The following is a 6,779-nucleotide window of genomic DNA, read 5'->3' as shown; positions in this document are numbered from 1 at the left end:
GCAATATATCGCAGAATATTACAATAGGTTCAAAACCGCAATAATATCGTATTGTGGCATATGGATCGTGATGATATTGTATCGTGAGGCGTCTGGGGATTCCCACCCCTTTACTGTACGTCTATTTTCAAAGATCCAGACAAAGTGGTACTATTGTTACACAAGAACGTCTCGGGTTACGTATGTAACCCTTGTTCCCCGAGATAGGGGAACGAGGCACTGCGTCGGTTACGACACTATGGGAACGCCTATAGTGTCGTAACCGACGCAGTTCGAGTTCCCCTCGAAGGGGAACGTCTCGGGTTACGTATGTAACCCTTGTTCCCCGAGATAGGGGAACGAGACACTGCGTCGGTTACAACTCTATAGGCGTTCCCATAGTGTCGTAACCGACGCAGCTCGAGTTCCCCTCAAAGGGGAACCACACAAATCTTACAACCAATAGACCATTTATCTGCAGTGGCTGTGTATGCATTTAGAGTGGGCTTCTAATACACAATCTGGTTATTGCGTTAACACATGGAGCAAACAAATCTGCCTCTGTGACTCATGTATCACGTCACAAATCCACCCCAAAACAACTGATTTGCTGAGCTACATAAAACACAACTGTTTGGCTCAGCGGCAGATGTATAATTACTCTTTTGTCGGGGCACAAAAGGAGGAGGCACGATAATTATTTAATCCCGTCCAAACGGAGCGACAGATCTGCCTTCCTTCAATCCTACCTTTCCTCTCCAGCAGCCCAGACACTGTCCTGCAGCAGTTACCCCGGCAGATGGTAGATGAAAGGGGGGAGCAGGGAGGAGCGAGGGAATGAGAACAGGTGGGGGGGGGGGGAGGACTGAAAAGAAAGGAAAGGGCACGGGGGGTCAACTGGGGCTATAGAAAGGGGGAGGAGACTTACATATAGACTTGCAGAGGGACCGACCGATCGATGGATGGATTTTTTCTTTTCTTTGCATTGTGCCTCTCAAAATCCATGTTTTCCAATGCCAGATGTCGACCAAATGTGGAAAAATGTCAACAGAATGTCAACAGAAGAAGATTTGAGCAACATATAATTGGCTGTATTTAAGAAATATTTTGTCCAATCAAATTGCTCTCATGTTTGCAATTAGTTTGAATGTACTTCATATTATCTGTTTGTTTGTTTACTGTTGTGCCGATGTAGCAAGGGATTCAACCACGTGAATGCAACGCCTCACGTGGAATAGTACAGAGAAATGCAGCCTTTACAGGAATTTAATAATAGAATTTTAATCAGGCGCCATTTTAGTGTTGTATGCACCTTCGTATTTTAATCTGAAGAAAGGAGATGGGGGTTAGAATTGAGTAGAATTCAGTTTATAGGTACTCCAAGTGAATAACGCCTTTTCAGAAAGGCTTAAGTCTCAGGTTTAAAGAACTGGAGGTAAAAGACCAGACCACAATGTGAATACAGCTGCCCATTCAGGAGCCTAGTCTCCCCCCCCCCCCCCCCCCCCCCCCCCCCCCCCCCCCCCCCCCCCTCCCCCAGACACTGATGCTGCCCCCTGCCTTCCAGCCATGGAGGAAGCCCGAGCAGACTGTTGAACTCCTGCTGCCTCCCGCCCTTCTGCCCTCCCTGCTGCGGCACGCCGGGCCGGCCCCGGCAGCTGTTTGGCCGACTGAGGCAGAAGGGGCTGCAGGGGAACAATGTGACTTAACTCTCCCTCTTTGTGTGTGTGTATGTGTGTGTGTGTGTGACTATTTAAGAATAAAGCCCCATGGATCATTTAACCCCCATCCTAACATCCTTGTGGTAAACACGTATGGTAAAAGCTCTGCTTTGTACCAAGTGTGGTCAAAAGCAAAAGGACTAATCTGAAAGTCCAATGTATGATGTCTTCACTCGCATTTTAGGATGCACACATTTGCACATGTCATTTACATTTGTTCTTACATCCGCTGCAGCTGAGCATCAGTTTGAAATTAAAAACACATACAGTCTTTAGGGCTATTTATCAAGTAGGATAGTTTGGTGGGAGTTGCCCGGTGTTGGAGATGTCTGCCTAACTGAGTGGCTTTTAAGCGCCAAATACACTTAAAAAATTCAACAGCAATGTGTCTTTCCAAAAATCTAGAGATAATCTACAGACCAGGTCATGAGCAGTTTTATGTAGGAACTATTTTCTTTCCACTGACCTACACCCGCAAATCGTATGACTGTAGCGTTAGCTAGCTCAGGTGAACTAGCAGTATTGGTTGGTTACAGCTCGGCCGAGGACGATGAGCTGTGATACACATATTCATACATACGATGGCCGATATCTCCAACACTGGGCAACTCACACCAAAACAGGTAAGATGGAAAACATGTATTTCTGATTCTGTCCCTTTAATACCTTGACTATTACACCAATGTGGAATTGTGTATATAAAGTAATTTTTTACCAGTTGTGCATGTGCAAGAATTTGAAAGAAATTCCTCTGGTAAAATGCCTAAAATGCATTTAATAGAATTGAATTTGCCAGCATCCTTCCACCCTACCTGATGCGGATTTGGAGACCTGCTCAGATCATAAGGAGTTATGTTGCTGTGAAGATGACTTCCAAATTAATCAATTTTTTTTCAACTTTTTCTTACAATTTTATCCCTTTTTGCATCACTTTTGACGTTTTTTATTGATTTTTTTTACTTTTTTTAATGGTTTTATCCTCTTTTTCATCACTTTTCACGCTTTTTATTGACACTTTTTACTTTTTCTTTAGTTTTTGTCCCTTTTTTCCCACACTTTCTTTTATGTTTAACACTACGTAACACTAACTTATTAACTGTAGTTTTACAGTTATTTTAGAATTGATGGTCAATAAAGCTCATTTATAGAAAATGATACCTAATGTTTGAGTTAGAAAAGTAGAAATTAGGAATTATTTAGGCTAAAATTAAAGGAATGGATGTTGATGTCAACTTTTACTCAATGCTATATCAAAAGCACTTCACTTTTTTTCTGCAAATGCTATAAAATGGACCAAAATTAATGAAAGTAGAGATTTGTACTTGCCAAAGAGCGTTGTGTGGAATCAATCATGTTATAAAAGAAAATCCTAATCCTGACTCTAATTAGACTGACATGTAACTATTCCAGCTCCGATTTTTTGATTTTCTGTCCTAAATATCTCTACAGTTTCATCATTAGTGTCAGATCATTTTAAGAACACTGACTGTCTTTCCCCTTTTAAAAAGCTGTCTCTTTTGCCTGTTTGGTCTTGTAATATATCTGCTAGAGGCGTGATCTGAAATGAAACTCTTAGCACAAGTCCAAGCATGATAAATGCACGATTCATGCACTTAGACTCAAGTTTAATTACCGGTTGAACTGATTCATAAGAAACGATACCTGTTTAAAAAAGTGACATGATAAAATGACATGACACTGTCACGGCAACCTTAAAAAAAACAGTTTTGAGTGTATTGGTGCCCAATACATTGTTAAGAAGAGCAACCTCTCTGGATATGGTTCAGCTCGGCACAGTCGGGCCTCTGGAGACGGACAGCAGAGCCCCCTACTGCATTTTCTATGAAGCTACAACATTAGCTAGTCCTCTGTGTCTGCTGGACATATGTCCCCATCTGACAACAGGGTCAAAGTGTGTTTCAGTAGAGGATGATCAAACACACTGCAACATCGCATGTCTCCGCTTGATCAATCTGGTCTTATTCTACCTTTTTGATATTGGTAATACCCATCCCATAAAAACACCAAAACCAATATGTCTATATCTTGTGTCTCAATGCTTTCTGACTTCCTGTGGCACTAAGGCCTATTCAATTCAATTCAATTGTATTTATAGTCTTAAAATCACAACAGGACTTATCTCTGGACCCTTTACACATTAAGTAGGTCTATTCATATCAATTCAATTGTGTTAATAGTATCAAATCATAACAAGAGTTATCTCAGGACACTTTACAGTGTAGGTCTAGAGCACACTCTATACATTACAAAGAGTCCTTCCTACTGAAGATGTCACTCTTTAAAAATGGATTACAAATAAATGCTTTAATTTAAAAATAAAAAAAAAAGGCTGGGCACTGCAAATTGTCATTTGTTAGGGATTATTTTACACATTTGGTGTTTTATGAGTTGTCCATTTATGCTCGGAACCTCCACTGAGGTAGTACTAAAAAAAAGTACCTGTTAGCAGGTACCAGGGACTTTTTTTTCATATTCCAAAACCAAAAAAGGGCAACTAGGTACCACGCAGTGAGTAGAAAAACGCCATTACACAACACATGGCTTGCAGTTTCACCCTTTCACCCAGGAGACAGTGGTTTGAGTCTAGTTTAATAAATACAAGTAATACGCAAACTAATCTGTTTTTATTATTTTACATAACAAACGGAACTAGATCCCATTCTGCGTCATTTCGTTTCATTTTTTTATTTTGAAAAAATGTACATACACACATATATACATACACATACACATACACATATACATATATTATTTGTACAGTATATATGTTCAAACACCTATACACACATACAAACATATACACGCATACACATATGTACATACATACACATATGCACTTACACATATACAGTACATATATCAGTATATATGTACACACACCTATACACACATACATATATATACACATACACATACATATATATATATAGATATACACATAATATATATATATCTATATATATATAGATATATATATATATCTATATATATATACACATGTATACATATACACACAAAAAAATCATTTTTTTCGAAAAGGAGCAGGATAAAGCTAAAGCTTATATGTTTCCCACCCCTGATTCCCTTTTACTCATTTCTTTTATATTCCATATGTTTTACAAGAGAAAAATCAACAAACACAACAATACAGCTCTAGTTTTACACATACCAAACCCTTTTATTTATTTATTCATTTATTTATTTACGTTTTAAGTAAGTCAACAACCCCATAACGATCCGTGCACTAACCCACCTTCGCAATCATCTCCCTTCCTCTTCATATCCGTTTAATAAAGTGTTTTCATATAACTTACATACATCACTGGAAGCCAAGTGACATAACATTTTAACAACATAATATTAACCCAAACCAGATCTTTTTCTAAATTAAAGTAGCCTACTGTCTGTAGCTTTGGTGCAAAAGATGATTGAAATGTGTTAAATCTAAATGTGTTTTTTTGACTGTGGTATGATATAATGTGTATGATAATGTGGTAAGATAAAAAAAAAAAGCGCTCTTATTTTTGTTTGATTAGTTTTGGTTATTTAAAATAAACATATTGTCATATCCAACTTTAAGTTTGAACTCTAGGACAACAAGTTATTCATTGGTAATTGTAGAACAAATAATATAATATAATATATATATATAATATTATATTATACATATATATATAATATGTACGTTTTTTTGATATTCGGTCTGGCTGTGCGTGCCTTGTAGAGCTGTCAGTCTTCCTCTATAATATCATTCAAATTTAATTAGTTATTTTTCAAATTGTAATGGGAAAATTACATTTAAGCATGATTTCATATAGCCTTCTATAATATTAATTTATTATTGTCATATTTGGGGTGGCAGTAGCTCAGTCCGTAGGGAGTTGGGTTGGGAACTGGAGGGTCGTCGGTCAAGTCCCCGTGTGACCAAAGTACAGAGTGTGGATTGATAGCTGGAGAGATGCCACTTCACCTCGTGGGCAATGCCAGGTGCTCTTGAGCAAGGCCTGTACCCCCCCCCCCCCCCCCCCCCCAAACTGCTCAGGTCTCTGGTCCAGCACTGGCAGTCCGCTCACTATGACATCTCTCCATTTGTGCATGACTAGCTCCTGAGCATGTGTGTGTGTGTTTCAGACCTGTGTGTGTAGTGATCACTAACAAACAGAGTGTAAATTGTAATTTCCCCTATGGGGATCAATAAACAGTATGAATTATTACTATGTTTTTGTGTTAAATGACTTCATTCAATTCATGTGTGTATGTGTCCTTCCTGAAAGCAGAGTTGACAGCTGAAGGCCGGTGCCCTGTGGTCTGAAGGACACAGATGTCCAGAGCTATGTTTAAGGGTGAGGAGCTGGGACATTTTCTTCTGTACGTGACCAAAAGACACCAGGTTGTCTTTAGCAGCTAAGATATCGACCGCTAGAGATTCCGAGGATGGGGGACCGATGCAGAAATGACGTAGAAACGGCTCCAACTTGCATCATGTTATGATTAACTGTTCTAAGATTAGGCATATTCCCAAACAAGGTCTCCTCTTGCTAGGGAAAACAGAATATAAGACCATGATGTTTCTGATTAACTTCGCTCAGACTTCACACTGTTACTGCTGTTAAATCTGTGAAACTGTCCTCGACATTTTGTTATGCTCTGCAGAGGATAATTAAAAATTCACCAAAGACCAACTCAGTACTTTATGCTCAGCTGTCTTTATGTTGTTCCAAAAAAGTTTCACTTCAAAACTTCTCCTCTGCTCATTTATGTCAAATCCTAGAGACTTTCAACCATCAAAATGTCCTGTATTAAAGGACCCATGACATGGTGGTCTTTGGATGCTTTTATATAGACCTTAGTGATCCCCTAATACTGGATCTGAAGTCTCTTTTACATAGACCTTAGTGGTCCCCTATTACTGTATCTGAAGTCTCTTTTATATAGACCTTAGTGGTCCCCTATTACTGGATCTGAAGTCTCTTTTATATAGACCTTAGTGGTCCCCTACTATTGTATCTGAAGTCTCTTTTTTAGTGTTGGTGTGGCCTTGACCAACTGCCACTTTGC

At 39.1% G+C, this 6,779-nt stretch overlaps 1 protein-coding gene across 1 annotated transcript in view; it reads right to left on the bottom strand.

Annotated features, from left to right (window-relative positions):
* Window positions 1-3,107, bottom strand: part of dlb (deltaB) — a 22,358-nt gene extending 19,251 nt beyond the window's left edge. Inside the window, exon 1 of the mRNA XM_032533087.1 lies at window positions 3,103-3,107. The gene's annotated coding sequence lies outside the window, so the exon portion shown is untranslated. The remainder of the gene's footprint in view (window positions 1-3,102) is intronic.
* Window positions 3,108-6,779: the final 3,672 nt, after the last annotated feature.

The sequence above is a fragment of the Etheostoma spectabile genome, chromosome 13, assembly GCF_008692095.1.
Source record: "Etheostoma spectabile isolate EspeVRDwgs_2016 chromosome 13, UIUC_Espe_1.0, whole genome shotgun sequence".
Taxonomy (NCBI): Eukaryota; Metazoa; Chordata; class Actinopteri; order Perciformes; family Percidae; genus Etheostoma; species Etheostoma spectabile.
Note: the sequence above shows the minus strand (reverse complement) of the source record. Positions and strands in the feature narration are given on the sequence as shown.